The sequence below is a fragment of the Bubalus bubalis genome, chromosome 14, assembly GCF_019923935.1.
Source record: "Bubalus bubalis isolate 160015118507 breed Murrah chromosome 14, NDDB_SH_1, whole genome shotgun sequence".
Lineage (NCBI taxonomy): Eukaryota > Metazoa > Chordata > Mammalia > Artiodactyla > Bovidae > Bubalus > Bubalus bubalis.
In genome coordinates, this window is record NC_059170.1 from 16,490,525 (window position 1) to 16,504,726 (window position 14,202).

The window sequence follows — 14,202 nt, forward strand, 5'->3', positions numbered from 1 at the left end:
TAAATCTTCGCTGTTGGCAGAAATACCAGCTCAGCCCTAAAGAGAAGCGTTCTCCCAGCATCAAGAAGACAACTCTTCTTGATGGAAAGGTAACATTCCTTCTTGATCTTGTAAGGGGATCACATCACCACCTTGTACTTGCATATCTGGATTGTGTAAAATGTCAGTGATTCATCATGTAATTTACAGTCCTCTGTCTCAAAAAACGTATGTAACTGTGTCTTGACTTCTCATGGTAGAACAGCCCTCAGAGCTTTCTGAGATGCTGTTCCTGTTTTTGTTTGAGATTGAAACAATACAAGTTTTATTCAGTGGCCAAAGAATGGAGAAGGGGGAACTAAGTTCACAGATTAATTTCTCATATTCCTGGGTTATAATCTTCAGTTTGGTGCAAATAAAAAATTTCATTTCTTTCTTAGATTGACTGAGTAATTTTTCATTGACAGTTGCAAGATGACCGCAGCAGCTCCAGCCATTGCACCTTAACAGGCTTTTTCCAGTGTCTCTTCCTCCGTCTCCTCTTCTTTTCCTTCTTCCTCTTTTTGGCCTTTTTGTTATTATTGTAAAATCTTTCAAATATAAAGGTAAGAACAGACTACCCAAATTTGTAAAATCTTAACATTATGCCATATTTACTTCATATAGTTTCTTTTAGCTCTATGAATCATTAATACATGTACAGCTATGTATAACCAGGATCACCATAAGAATATAGAATAGTTCTGTCATCCATTCAAACTCTGTCCTGTTGTCCCAACTCACAACGTAGGAAAATACACTACCTCAGCAGAAATTTAGAGGTGGGATGGGTCAAGAGTGGATGATTCATGGGCTGGTTCTTTCCACCTTTCTAATCCATGCTCCTTAGGATGTTGATTTTTTTTCCAAAAAAAAAAAGTGCATTTGGCTTGGAGCCCTGATTTTATAGTTCCAGCCAAGTTATTTGCTCTGGTCAAGTTATTTGACCCTTCTGAAATTTGGGTTCCTCATTTAAATATGGGAAACAATGCCCAACATGGGGGTTGTTCTGGGGATTAAATAATAGGCGTGAATCGATTGGCATGGAGAAAGTGTTCAAGAAATAGTCCTAATTTAACCATCATGGTCAGCTGGTTGGAGAGTCCTGGAGTCCCCAGGAAAACACACTAGGGCACCACGCACTGAGCCCTAGGTCGTCAGGTCTTTGGGTCTGGGCTGGACCTGTGCAGAGGGAGAGGTCTAGTGCTCCCGTGGCCTCTGTAAGCTGCCACTCAGCCAGGCACTGTGGGGAGGAACGCTCCCTCCCAGCACAGCAAGGCAGTTAGGACTGTGGGCTGAAACCTTACGGACCTGGGCACAGATCCTAGCTTGCCACTTACTTGCTTTGTGAGCTTGACTTTGTCGCTTAACCTTGCTGCACCTGTCTCCGTCCCCACACTCCATCCTCGGGGGCAGCTCTTCTTCAGACCCCACCCAGTGTTAGGATGAGGCCACCCTTGTGGTTAGTGGAAGTCCCGGAAACGACTCCCTCCCCCTCTGCCCCTGATCCTCCAGCTCTTTCCCTCCTGGCCCCACATCCTCTGGGTGTCTGGCTTCCCGTGTATGTTGTCAGTTATTTACTGACCCTGGATTTGGGGTGCAGGAACAGGAAAGGGTTCGTGGAGGGTCCTGGGGGGTGGAGGGGAAGTAAGGAATAGGGCTTCATGGAGATCAGGCCTTAGGGTGTGTAGTATCTAAAAGGCAATCATAGGACTTCCCTGGTGGCCTAGTGGTCAAGAATCCACCTTCCTATGCAGAGAACAGGGGTTTGATACCTGGTTAGGGAACTAAGATCCCATGTGCTGAGGGGCATCTAAAATCTGTGCACTGCAGCTACTGAGCCTGGGCTCTCTAGAGCCCGTGCTCCACTAGAGAAAGCCCTTGCACCGTGACGAACTAAGACCCAGAGCAGCCAAAAGAAAAAAAAGATGTTTTGTACTATGGTGATAACCTCTTGCTGGAGAAGGGCATGGCAACCCACTCCAGTATTCTTGCCTGGAGAATCCCATGGATAGAGGAGCCTGGCAGGCTACAGTCCATGGGGTTGCAAAGAATCGGACATGACTGAGCGACCGAATAACAACAACAACCTTTTGAGCGGGTGTCTCCCCTATCTTGTTAGGCTAACAAAAGTCTCTTCCAGAGCCTTGAGTCTCATAAAAAGGCCCCTTTGGGTACCTTGTCTTAGAGGTGAGTGTAAATCTTTCTCTTATTATTTTATTACTAGTGCAGTTCTTAGAGTAGATCACAAGATATATTCAGTAGTGAGTAAATGAATACAACAAACTAGTGAATATAATATAAAGGAAGCAGATTCATAGAGAACAAACTGGTGGTTACCAGTGGGAAGGGAGGAGGGGTAATAGAGAGTGGGGGAGTGGGGGGCATAAACTATTGGGTGTAAGATGGGTTCAAGGATGCGCTGAACAACATGGCAAATCTAGCCAATATTTTGTCATAGCTGTAAATGGAAAGCAACTGAGAGGGTAACATGCAGGAAGCCCAGGGGTCTCCAAACAGAGGACATAGGCTGCAAGTGTCAGACATTTTTTATCTCTCTCTCAGGCGGCAGGAGGAAAAAAACAAGTATCAGATTTTTTTTCCCCTTCTCTATACAAAATTAAAAGGAGGTTTCTCTTAAAATATGTGTTGCCATGATACCTGGCTCCACCTGAACTTAACTTTTCTCAAACCTTGAGCTAACCAATGTGTGTCTTTCTTATGGAAATGTTTGTCTTAAATCTATGTTAATGAACTAGGTATTTACCCTGCTGCTGCTGCTGCTAAGTCACTTCAGTCGTGTCCGACTCTGTGAGACCCCATAGACGGCAGCCCACCAGGCTCCCCTGTCCCTGGGATTCTCCAGGCAAGAACACTGGAGTGGGCATGTATTTACCCTAGACTCTGTCTTTCTCCAAGTCAGTTCCGCTTAAGATGCAGAACCCATAAGTGAAGTGAAGTGAAAGTGGCTCAGTCACGTCCAACTCGTTGAGACTCCATGGACCATACAGCCCATGGAATTCTCCGGGCCAGAATACTAGTGGGTAGCCTTTCCCTTCTCCAGGGTATCTTCTCAACCCAGGGATCGAACCCAGGCCTTCTGCATTGCAGGTGGATTCTTTACCAGCTGAGCCACAAGGGAAGCCACAGAACCGATAGTTCAGTCGCTCAGTCATGTCTGACTCTCTGTGACCCCGTGGACTGAAGCACACCAGGTGTCCCTGTCCATCACCAGCTCCCGGAGCTCACTCAAACTCACGTCCATAAAGTCGGTGATGCCATCCAACCATCTCATCCTCTGTTGTCCCGTTCTCCTTCTGCCTTCAATCTTGCCCAGCATCAGGGTCTTTTCCAATGAGTCAGTTCTTCGCATCAGGTGGCCAAAGTATTGGAGTTTCAGCTTCAGCATCAGTCCTTCCGATGAATATTCGGGACTGATTTCCTTTAGGATGGACTGGTTTGATCTCCTTGCAGTCCAAGGGACTCTCAAGAGCCTTCTCCAACACCACAGTTCAAAAGCATCAATTCTTTGGTGCTTAGCTTTCTTTATGGTCCAACTCTCATGTCCATATATGACTACTGGAAAAACCATAGCTTTAACTAGATGGACTTTTGTCTCTGCTTTTTAATATGCTGCCTAGGTTGGTCATAGCCTTTCTTTCAAGGAGTAAGCATCTTTTAATTTCATGGCTGCAGTCGCCATCTGCAGTGATTTTGGAGCCCCCCAAAATAAAGTATGTCACTGTTTCCAGTGTTTCCCCATCTATTTTCCATGAAGTGATGGGACTGGATACCATGATCTTAGTTTTCTGAATGTTGAGTTTTAAGCCAACATTTTCACTCTCCTCTTTCACTTTCATCAAGAGGCTCTTTAGTTCTTCTTCACTTTCTGCCATGAGGGTGGTGTCATCTGCATATCTGAGGTTATTGATATTTTTCCCAGAAATCTTGATTACAGCTTGGGCTTCATCCAGCCCAGCATTTCTCATGTTGTACTCTGCATATAAGTTAAATAAGCAGGGTGACAATATACAGCCTTGATGTACTCCTTTTCCTATTTGGAACCAATCTGTGGTTCCATGTCCAGTTCTAACTTTGCTTCTTGATCTGCATACAGAGTTCTCAGGAGGCAGGGCAGGTGGTCTGGTATTCCCATCTCTTGAAGAATTTTCCACAGTTTGTTGTGATCCACACAGCAAAGGCTTTGGCATAGTCAATAAAGGAGAAGTAGATGTTTTTCTGGAACTCTCCTTTTTCAATGATCCAACAGATATTGACAATTTGATCTCTGGTTCTTCTGCCTTTTCTAAATCCAGCTTGAACATCTGGAAGTTCACGGTTCACATACTGTTGAAGCCTGGCTTGGAGAATTTTGAGCCTTACTTTGCTAGTGTGTGAGATGAGTGCAATTGTGAGGTGGTTTGAACATTCTTTGGCATTGCCTTTCTTTGGGATTGGAATGAAAACTGACCTTTTCCAGTCCTGTGACCACTGCTGAGTTTTCCAAATTTGCTGGCATATGGAGTGCAGCACTTTCACAGCATCATCTTCTAGGATTTGAAATAGCTCAACTGGAATTCCATCACCTCTTCTAGCTTTGGTCATAGTGATGCTTCCTAAAGCCCAATTGACTCTGCATTCCAGGATTGTCTGGCTCTAGGTGAGTGATCACACCATCATGGTTATCTGGGTTGTGAAGATCTTTTTTGTATAGTTCTTCTGTGTATTCTTGCCACCTCCTCTTAATATCTTCTGCTTCTGTTAGGTCAATACCATTTCTGTCCTTTATTGTGCCCATCTTTGTATGAAATGTTCAACCAATAAGGGCCCAACAAACCTGTTTGTTTTACTCATACATTGTTCCCCTAATCTATGTTAATGAATCTCCATATTTACTTGGAAACCTGCCTTTCTTCAAGATTTATGTCAATCGTTTTAAGGCCAGGGATGACTCACCTGGTGCCAGTGTTATCTCAAAGTCCACGTTGTGGGTTTAGGGCCTAGTGCCACTCTGAGTTTTGAGACATCTCCTTTCTCTAATTAACAGCTTGCTGATAGATATATAACATCCTGCTAAAGGAGAAATATCAATAACCTCAGATGATACCACCCTTATGGCAGAAAGTGAAGAGGAACTAAAAAGCCTCTTGATGAAAGTGAAAGAGGAGAGTGAAAAAGTTGGCTTAAAGCTCAACATTCAGAAAACGAAGATCATGGTATCTGGTCCCATCACTTCATGGCAGATAGATGGGGAAACAGTGGCTGACTTTATTTTTTGGGGCTCCAAAATCACTGCAGATGGTGATTGCAGCTATGAAATTAAAAGACGCTTACTCTTTGGAAGGAAAGTTATGATCAACCTAGATAGCATGTTCAAAAGCAGAGACATTATTTTGCCAACAAAGGTCCATCTACTCAAGGCTATGGTTTTTCCAGTGGTCATGTATGGATGTGAGAGTTGGACTGTGAAGAAAGCTGAGCACTGAAGAATTGATGCTTTTGATCTGTGGTGTTGGAGAACACTCTTGAGAGTCCCTTGGACTGCAAGGAGATCCAACCAGTCCATCCTAAAGGAGACCAGTCCTGGGTGATCATTGGAAGGACTGATGCTGAGGCTGAAACTCCAATACTTTGGCCACCTCATGTGAAGAGTAGACTCATTGGAAAAGACCCTGATGCTGGGAGGGATTGGGGGCAGGAGGAGAAGGGGATGACAGAGGATGAGATGGCTGGATGGCATCACTGACTTTGGGTGAACTCCGGGAGTTGGTGATGGACAGGGAAGCCTGGCGTGCTGCGATTCATGGGGTCGCAAAGAGTCGGGACACGACTGAGCTACTGAACTGAACTGAACTGAAAGGCTAGCAGGGGGCACTCTTTCTGCTCCCTTCTGATGTCTATGTCTGAAGCTTTCTCTATCTCTTTAATACTTTAATAAAACTTTATTACACAAAAGCTCTGAGCAATCAAGCCTGGCCCCAGATTGGATTCCTCTCCTCTGGAGGCCAAGAATCCCAGCATATTTCATGGCTCAGCAACAACCTTTCACAACCTTTAAAATTTTATAAAAATTGAAAGTTTAGGAGAATTCCCTGATGGCCCAGTAGTCAGGACTCAGCATGGACTACCAGTTCAAGCCTGGTAGAGGAACTAAGATCCTTGCAAGCAATTTTTTTAATTTAAATTAAAAGAAAAATATTGTCAATAAATGAAAGAAGAGTCAGAGCCCAGAGCATAAATTCCAGACAATAAGTTGTTTGGAGCCTAAGGAGGACAAGTGCAGCCTGACAATCCCCAGAGGCTTCCTGGAGGAGGTGAGAATTGACCTTGGCCCTGGAGGGGCAGCCTTGGGGTTGAGAGAAGCAGGCCACTTCTGAGCCTGAAGGTATTGGCTTTGCAGGAAGGACAGTTTCTGGTGAGAGCTGAAGGCCGTGGGAAAGGGAAACAGAAAGCAGAGAGGTTCTGGTAGGGAGCCCAGGGGAGGGAGTGTGTCCCTCTCACTTCTCATTTCTCTCTGGAAGCTGAAACGCTTCGCCAGGGTTGCAGTGTTGGCTCCAGCAGGCTGGGCCTCCTCCAGCCCCAGGGAGGATCACAGGAAGTAATGCAACACATAGTTGCCAAATGTCCAAGGAACACCCAGAGCCATTTCCCCCCAGCCACGTTGGGAAATAGGTGTGTACTCAGCCAGCCCTGGAGTTTGCTGCTGGTAAGGAAAGAAACATTGCCAGCCTGGCCCTGCTTGGTAGTGGTGAGAGCACGGGGCTGGAGACCTGGGCAGGTGGTGATCAGGGGTGGCCAGTGAGGACCGGGGCCAGGCTTTTAGCCCTGGCTTTGCCTCTACACGGCTATGTGAACTTGGACGAGTCTTTGCACCTTTCTGGGTCTCAGAGTCCTCATCTATAAGAGCAGCCCTGTCTTTGGAGGGTGTAAACGAATCCCTCGGCAACAACCAAGCCAAACCCTTGGCTAACATTCTCTTTTAATAATCCTCACCTGTCTCTGAAAGTAGGTATTATTGACTCTATTTCACAGATGAGAAAATTGAGGCTCAGAGAAATTAAGTAGCTTCCCCAAGGCCACACAACTGAGAAGTGGCATGTGGATATAGAGGACCTCAAAAAGAGGGAAGGGAGCACGTCCTGTTAGGTTGCATGATGAAATTGACTCTGAAATGTCAGGACTCCTGCAGAAGCACATCCCCTTAGACCCCTGGGCATCCTCCATGAATTGTGGGGGGGAAGGGTAGGCCAGGTGGAGGTAAGCAAAGGCATGTTGTGGTCTTGTTCTCAGAGCCCAGTGTCCCCTAAGTTTTTCAAGTATGAAGATCTTCATGTGATAATAATTAAGTTTGCATCCAGTAAGTTGAAAAAAAGCCACTGCATATCTAGAGACTTTTTAAAATGAATTTGCATTTTTCGAACTCAGGATTTAGAGACATTCGAGATGAAGAGGCAGGGGCACATTTGGATGATATTTAATAGTTAGGCTATGCTATGCTATGCTAAGTCACTTCAGTCGTGTCCGACTCTGTGTGACCCCATAGACGGCAGCCTACCAGGCTCCCCTGTCCCTGGGATTCTCCAGGCAAGAACACTGGAGTGGGTTGCCATTTCCTTCTCCAATGCATGAAAGCGAAAAGTGAAAGTGAAGTCGCTTAGTCGTGTCCGACTCTTAGCGACCCCATGGACTGCAGCCTACCAGGCTCCTCCGTCCATGGGATTTTCCAGGCAAGAGTACGGGAGTGGGGTGCCATTGCCTTCTCGGATAGTTAGGCTAAGGGGCCTCTAAATGACTAAAACTTGCGCGACCAGTTCCCCGCCCCCTGGCCCCCTCTGCACCTGGGGAACTGAACTCAGACTGTCACACTCGGAAGCAAAGTAGTGATTCATCGTCAGTTGGGCCAGTGGCCAGTGGCTGAGGCTGGCCTGGAACACAGAAGCGGGGGTGGGGGTGCAGGTCTCATCCCCTCCCAGCCCTTGGCTGAATGCGTGGGGGTGAAACCCCAATGGCTGGCTTGGGTGGAGAGAGGGAGAGGGAGAAAACCAGAGTGAGCTTTGGTTAGGCTTACTGGTCACATAGCACAGAGCAGAAGAACTGAAAATGGGCACCTGGATGTGTACCCTTTAGCCCCCGAAACTCCTGCCCACTATTAGACAAGAACCCATCAGCGTTCTAGAATCCAGCCAATTGGAGTAGCAATTCCAGATTCCTAGGGGGAGGGTCAGTACTCTTGCCTGGAAAATCCCATGGACGGATGAGCCTGGTGGGCTGCAGTCCATGGGGTCACTGAGTCGGATATGACTGAGCGACTTCACTTTCACTTTTCGCTTTCATGCATTGGAGAAGGAAATGGCAACCCACTCCAGTGTTCTTGCCTGGAGAATTCCAGGGATGGGGCAGCCTGATGAGTTGCCGTCTATGGGGTCGCACAGAGTCGGACACGACTGAAGTGACTTAGCAGCAGCAGCGGGAGGGGAGAAGGATGGTGAGAGCAGGGAAGCAGGTGGGGTTGAGAGCATTTCTTACCCTCCTGGGGAATGTGTGCTGGCTTCCAGACAAGCCTTCCTGAGCTATTTGGATTCCTAGATCCTTTGAAAGAATTCAGATCCTCCACCCCACCCACCACAGCCTGAGGCCAGGACTACGTTGGTGACAGGAGCTATTAAAGGATTTTGAACAGAGGTGTCACATGAAAAGGTTATTCTTCTCTTAGCCGTTATGGAGCACTGCGAGCGGCATAATACTGTGTGTGCGTGCTAAGTCTCTTCAGCCGTGTCTGACTCTTTGTGACCCTATGGACTGTAGCCCGCCAGGCTCCTCTGTCCATGGGCCTCTCCAGGCAAGAATATTGGAGTGGGCTGCCATGCCCTCCTCCAGGGGGTCTTCCTGACCCAGGGATCAAACTTGCATCTCATGTCTCTTGCGTTGGCAGGTGGGTTCTTTACCAGGCTTCCCTTGTGGCTCAGCTGGTAAAAAAGCCACCTGCAATGCAGGAGACCTGGGTTCAATCCCTGTGTTGGGAAGATCCCCTGGAGAAGGGAAAGGCTACCCACTCCAGTTTTCTGGCCTGGAGAATTCCGTGGACTGTATAGTCCATGGGGTCGCAGAGTCAGACAGGACTGAGCGACTTTCACGTTCATTCTTTCAGTGTCACCTGGGAAGTCCAATACTATGTGTGCCTCTCAATTAATTGTAATTAATTAATTCACTCTGCCTTCAGAGTTAAGGCATAGACATTCCTGTGATTGCATAAGCCAAACTTCTCTCTTTTCTGTACATTTCTTTTCCTGCTCCAATCAGCACAGCTGCTTTTGTTGCTGCCATTAGGAACACTGGTTAGAACAATACCCATACATGTGTGTGTGTGTGTGTGTGTGTGTTGTACACAAGTTTGCATGTGTAGATATGCAGTGATCCCAGTGATAAGAACCACATGAGTCAGTGTCTCAGATTCTGTTCCCAGGTGTCTGATAGTCTGAAAGTGGAGGCTTCTTTTCTCAGAGAAAAGGGCAGATAAGCATTAACAAAATGCTTCCAGGTACTACATTTCACTGAATCCTGTCCACTCAGGAAGGAGTTAACATTTGTATTTTTACAGAAGACACCGAGGGTCCAAGAGTCTGGAAGGCTGCCAAGGCTTCAGAGCTACTAAGGGGTGGAACTGAGGACAAGTTCAAACCCTGGCCCCCTCCCACTGTTACCCATTGCCTTTCCCCTGGAGCTCAAAATGAGTGGGAGATTGGCCAGTCGGGGGTCTTCAAAAGGGGTGGAGTGCTCTGCCAGCATGGGGTACTGATCTCTATAAGACACAGCAAACCCCTGCTCCACACGCCGCCCCAGCACATCAGTGGATTCCGATGTGGGCCATCCATGGCCCCTGAAAGAGATCTGTCCAGGGGGCGTCTTCGGGGGCTCTACTAGCCACCAAGAGCCTACTGTACATTTTGCCCAATGCTGTACCTTCCCTGAGGAGTGAACAACAGTGGGGAAGTTGCTGCCTGGAAGTTGCTGCCAATCCAAATGGGATTGAGATGACCTTTGCAAAATGAGGCCACCATGGCTAAGCCCCTCCTGTGCTGGCTGGACCTGGAACTCTCCATTTGTAATGGACATGGCTGTTGATGACTGGAAGTGCCCAGTCCTTCCCACTAAGGAGAGTCTGGCTCAGCTTCATTCCGTCCCCCCACTCTCTACGGAGAGGGCTGCAGGTGTTTGGGAGTTCTGAGTGGCAAAACAATGAAGAAGGGAGGGTGGGGGGAGAAAGAGGGAAATGATAGAGGTTCTAGGGCAGGGCTAGCTTTGGGGGCTGGCTCTTAATCTACATATGGATAAAGAAGTTTCTTCTGTGTTTTGCTCCCAGGTATCTCAGTTGGCTTCTGGCACACAGTAGGTGCTTGTTGGCTGAATTAAGGGAGTTTGGAGAAGAGAGACCTCCAAAAAGCTGATAGTGATGGTCGTGAGGGATATGAACAATTGAGAACAGGGAAATATTGAGAAGTATTAATATCTCGGGCTTCCCTGTTGGCTCAGTGGTAAAGTATCTGCCTGCCAATGCAGGAGGGGTGGCTTTCATCCCTGATCCAGGAGGTTCCCACATGCCGAGGAGCAACTCAGCCTGTGCACCTTAATTCTAGAGCCTGCGGGCTGCAACTACTGGAGCCCCTACACCCCAGAGCCTGTGCTCCAAGCAAGAGAAGCCCGTGCACTGCAACTAGAGAGTCGCCCCTGCTCACTGCAACTAGAGAAAAGCCCTAGCAGCAGTGAAGACCCAGCACGGCCAAAAATAAGAAAGAAATAAATGAAATTTTATATATATATATATAAAGAAATGCCTCAGGAGGTGGTGCTTATTCCTTTCAGAATGCTCTAAATTACAAGTGAAGAACTTGAGTTGTTTAAAAATTATTTGGGGGGTGTCAGGACAGTGACCCTGTGAGCGCCACCTGCCCTGAGATGGGACCAGTAGGCTCATACATCTATCAGCAGGATTTTCACAGCAATGCTGCTAATCATCTGTCCCAGCACTTAGGTGGCAGGCATGCTCATATACACAGACGACATCCTGATGAGCTAGCCTCCATCTTTATCCTCATGTTACCAGAGGAGGACACAGAGACACAGAGAGGCTGAGTCCCTGATGCAGGGACACAGTGATTAATAAGTGACTAATTAATTAATAAGTGATTAATTGGGCATCAATCGGGGTGGGGGGCACCAGAGCACACCCTCTTGACCATACCCCTCATGTACTACAGCCTAGGTCATGGGGAAGGGGTGAGCAGGTGTGAGCCACTGCCTCTGAGATGGTCAGGCTGCCTTGTGGCAACTGAAGGGGGGCTTCTGGGTCTGAATTACTGCAACCCCCCCCACCCCTGCCCACTGTTTCGCAGTCTCCTGCTCTGTCTACTCAGGGAGGAAAAATAAACATTGACGGGACAGGGCTCAGGGTTCATCTGGGGGCTGCTGTTTTCCCAGCTGTGGAGTAGAGGCCTCCTCCCAGGCTCCCAGAGCCAGCCCTGGACTCCAGCAGTTCCAAGGAGCCAGGACCAAGTGTGGTCTTTGTGGGAAAATCAACCAAAAGAAGAGCAAAAGAAAATAAAGATCAGCTGTGATCCCTCCACTCAGAAAGATGTAGACACCATTTCTGGTGTTTAGCTAGCAGTGAGTCTTCCTACCAGTGTGTGTGTGTATGTGTGTGCATGCACATGTGTGTATATACACACACACACAAGCAGATGAAGTCTGTTACACAGTTGCGTGGCATGGATATTCATTTGGCAATATTGGGAATGTTTATCCATATCATTAAATATTCTTAGCATATTTTTCTCTAGCTTTCACATGGTTGGCTTGCTTTAATTTGTAAAGGTATTACACCTTTTATACTTTGCATTTTTTTATTGAGGTGTAGTTTGCATATAGGAACACTTTGCATACAGTCACACTTTATAGTGTTTATATCTGAGTTTTGACAAACCCATAGTCTAATCACCCCAGTAATCAACATACACATTCCTTCAACCCCAAAAGCTTCTTTGTCCTCTTTTGTAGTCAGCCGATCCCACCACCCCCACCACTGGCAACCCATGATACTTTATTTTTCTGTATGTTTGCCTTTTCCCAAATGTCATATCAATGGAGTATACAGCCTTTTGAGTCTTGCTTCTTTTAGAGCACAGAGCACTGAGGCATATCCGTCCATCTGTAGTGTCTTTTTATTGCTGAGTAATATTCTATTGTGTGGAAACACCACAGTTTGTCATTCACCACATGAAGTAACCTGCATTGTTTGTAGTTTGGGGTCATTATGAGCAGATCTGTTATAAACATTCACATAATTATGTTTTTGTTTCTCTTGGATAAGAACCTAAGAGTAGAATTTCTGGGTCCCATTAATGTATGCAATATTATTTATTTTTTAACATAGGAAAAGCGAATTGTGTTTTATTTATGTTTTTCTGATATCACTATGAAAAACGTGAACAAAACACATAAACTGCTAAATTCATTAACTTGAAATGTTTCATTTTCTCTAATTAACAGTAATTTTTTGATGTTCGGACTACCTGGTTTTTGTTGCAAAAATTCCTGTATATCCTGGTTTCTCCATTACCTCTTCAGAGCAGTCCCTCAGAACTATCTGACAGGCTGCCTCCCAGGCTTAAGTCCTCAGCAAATCTGCTGAATAAAACAGAATTCTCAGCTTTTAGGTTGTGCATTTTTTTTCAGTCACCATATGTCACCACATTAAAACCTACTACATCTTCTTAGATTACAGTGTTCCTTTGTATGGATGTACAATAATTTATTTAAACAATCCCCTCTTGTTGGATATATAAGTAGACTTTTTGTTTTGTTTTTACATCTTATAAACAACATCCTTGAGCCAAAAGTTTTTTTTTTTTTTTGCATTTATAGGTATTCCTTTAGGATAAACACATAGACACGGACTTGCTTGGACAAAGACCTCCATGCCACTTTATTTCATTCTACCTTTTCCTTAATATTTTTTCCCTCATGCATATATGAAAAGTTGGTATATAACACAGCCTACATTGCAAATGCAGATGGAAATATTGGTCTTTCCAATAAACTGCCAGAATAGCTGTCTATTCATAAGGAAGAAAACGAAAACCATTCTCTATCTCATGTCATATATTAAAAACCCATTCCAGGTGAATTGAGAATTTAAATGTAAGTGGTAAATCTTATAAGTTTAGAATAAAATGTAGAAGAGCATCTTTATGGAAAAGTCCTTTAACCAAAGCTTTTAAGAGCAAGATACAAAAGGTTTAAACCATAAAGGAAATACATAAGTTTGACTAATTGAAAACTGAGAACTTCCATTCATCAAAAGGCCCTATGAAGAGAGTGAAAAGACAAGTCACAATTGTTTATATTTGTAACACATAGAACTAACCAAAGAGCTGTAAGATATGTAAACAAACACCTATGAATCAATAAAACAGACTAATAAATAACACAATAGAAAATGAGCAAAAATACAAACAGAAATTTCAAAAAGGAAGCAGAAATGATCCATAAACATGAGTAAAGACACTCCACCCATTTTGTGCTCATCTCAGTCTATCAATAAGCAATGTGGTTGGAACGGCCTTTGTGGTTCTTATTATGATTACAAGATGCCCTTAAGCAATAGCCATTAGGAAACTTTGAAAAAAATGAAGGTTTAATACTTACAAGTCCTGGAAAGTACACAGCACACTTGAGGCCACACAGCAAGGTTGCAAGTAGAAAGAAGAGAGAATGCATGTGGAGCTGGGGGCGCTGCTTTTATTGGAGAAGAGTGTGAGGCCCTTGGGTTTCCTGGGCTCTCTCTCTATTGGCAAATTTAAAATATAACAGCTGGAATCTAAAGTGCAGGAAGAGAAAAAACAGGTGGCCCAAACGGTCATTTATTAAAATCAACCAAGATCTCTAAAACAAAGGTCCCTCAGTAGGGAAAGCTGGCTTGATTCTTCACCTAATTGCTTCTTCAAGATAGACCTGATTGAAGTGGGTGCTTGGGTAATCAAAGCTTAAGGCAAACACTTCCATTCCAAAAGGAAAAGTCATCTGTCAAGGTTTACACTACAATCTACCCTGTGATGTGGAGGCAACAGAATTAAAGGTAAGTCAACTAATTGCCTGGGTAGACAGTTGCTAAAAGTTAAGGGTAAGTCA

The 14,202-nt window shown here is 45.4% G+C and overlaps 1 protein-coding gene across 1 annotated transcript in view; it reads right to left on the reverse strand.

Moving 5' to 3' along the window:
- The window catches only part of BPI (bactericidal permeability increasing protein), a 47,002-nt gene extending 33,167 nt beyond the window's left edge, over positions 1–13,835 (reverse strand). The window contains exon 1 of the mRNA XM_006051744.4: positions 13,720–13,835. The gene's annotated coding sequence lies outside the window, so the exon portion shown is untranslated. The remainder of the gene's footprint in view (positions 1–13,719) is intronic.
- Between the last annotated feature and the right edge of the window lie 367 nt (positions 13,836–14,202).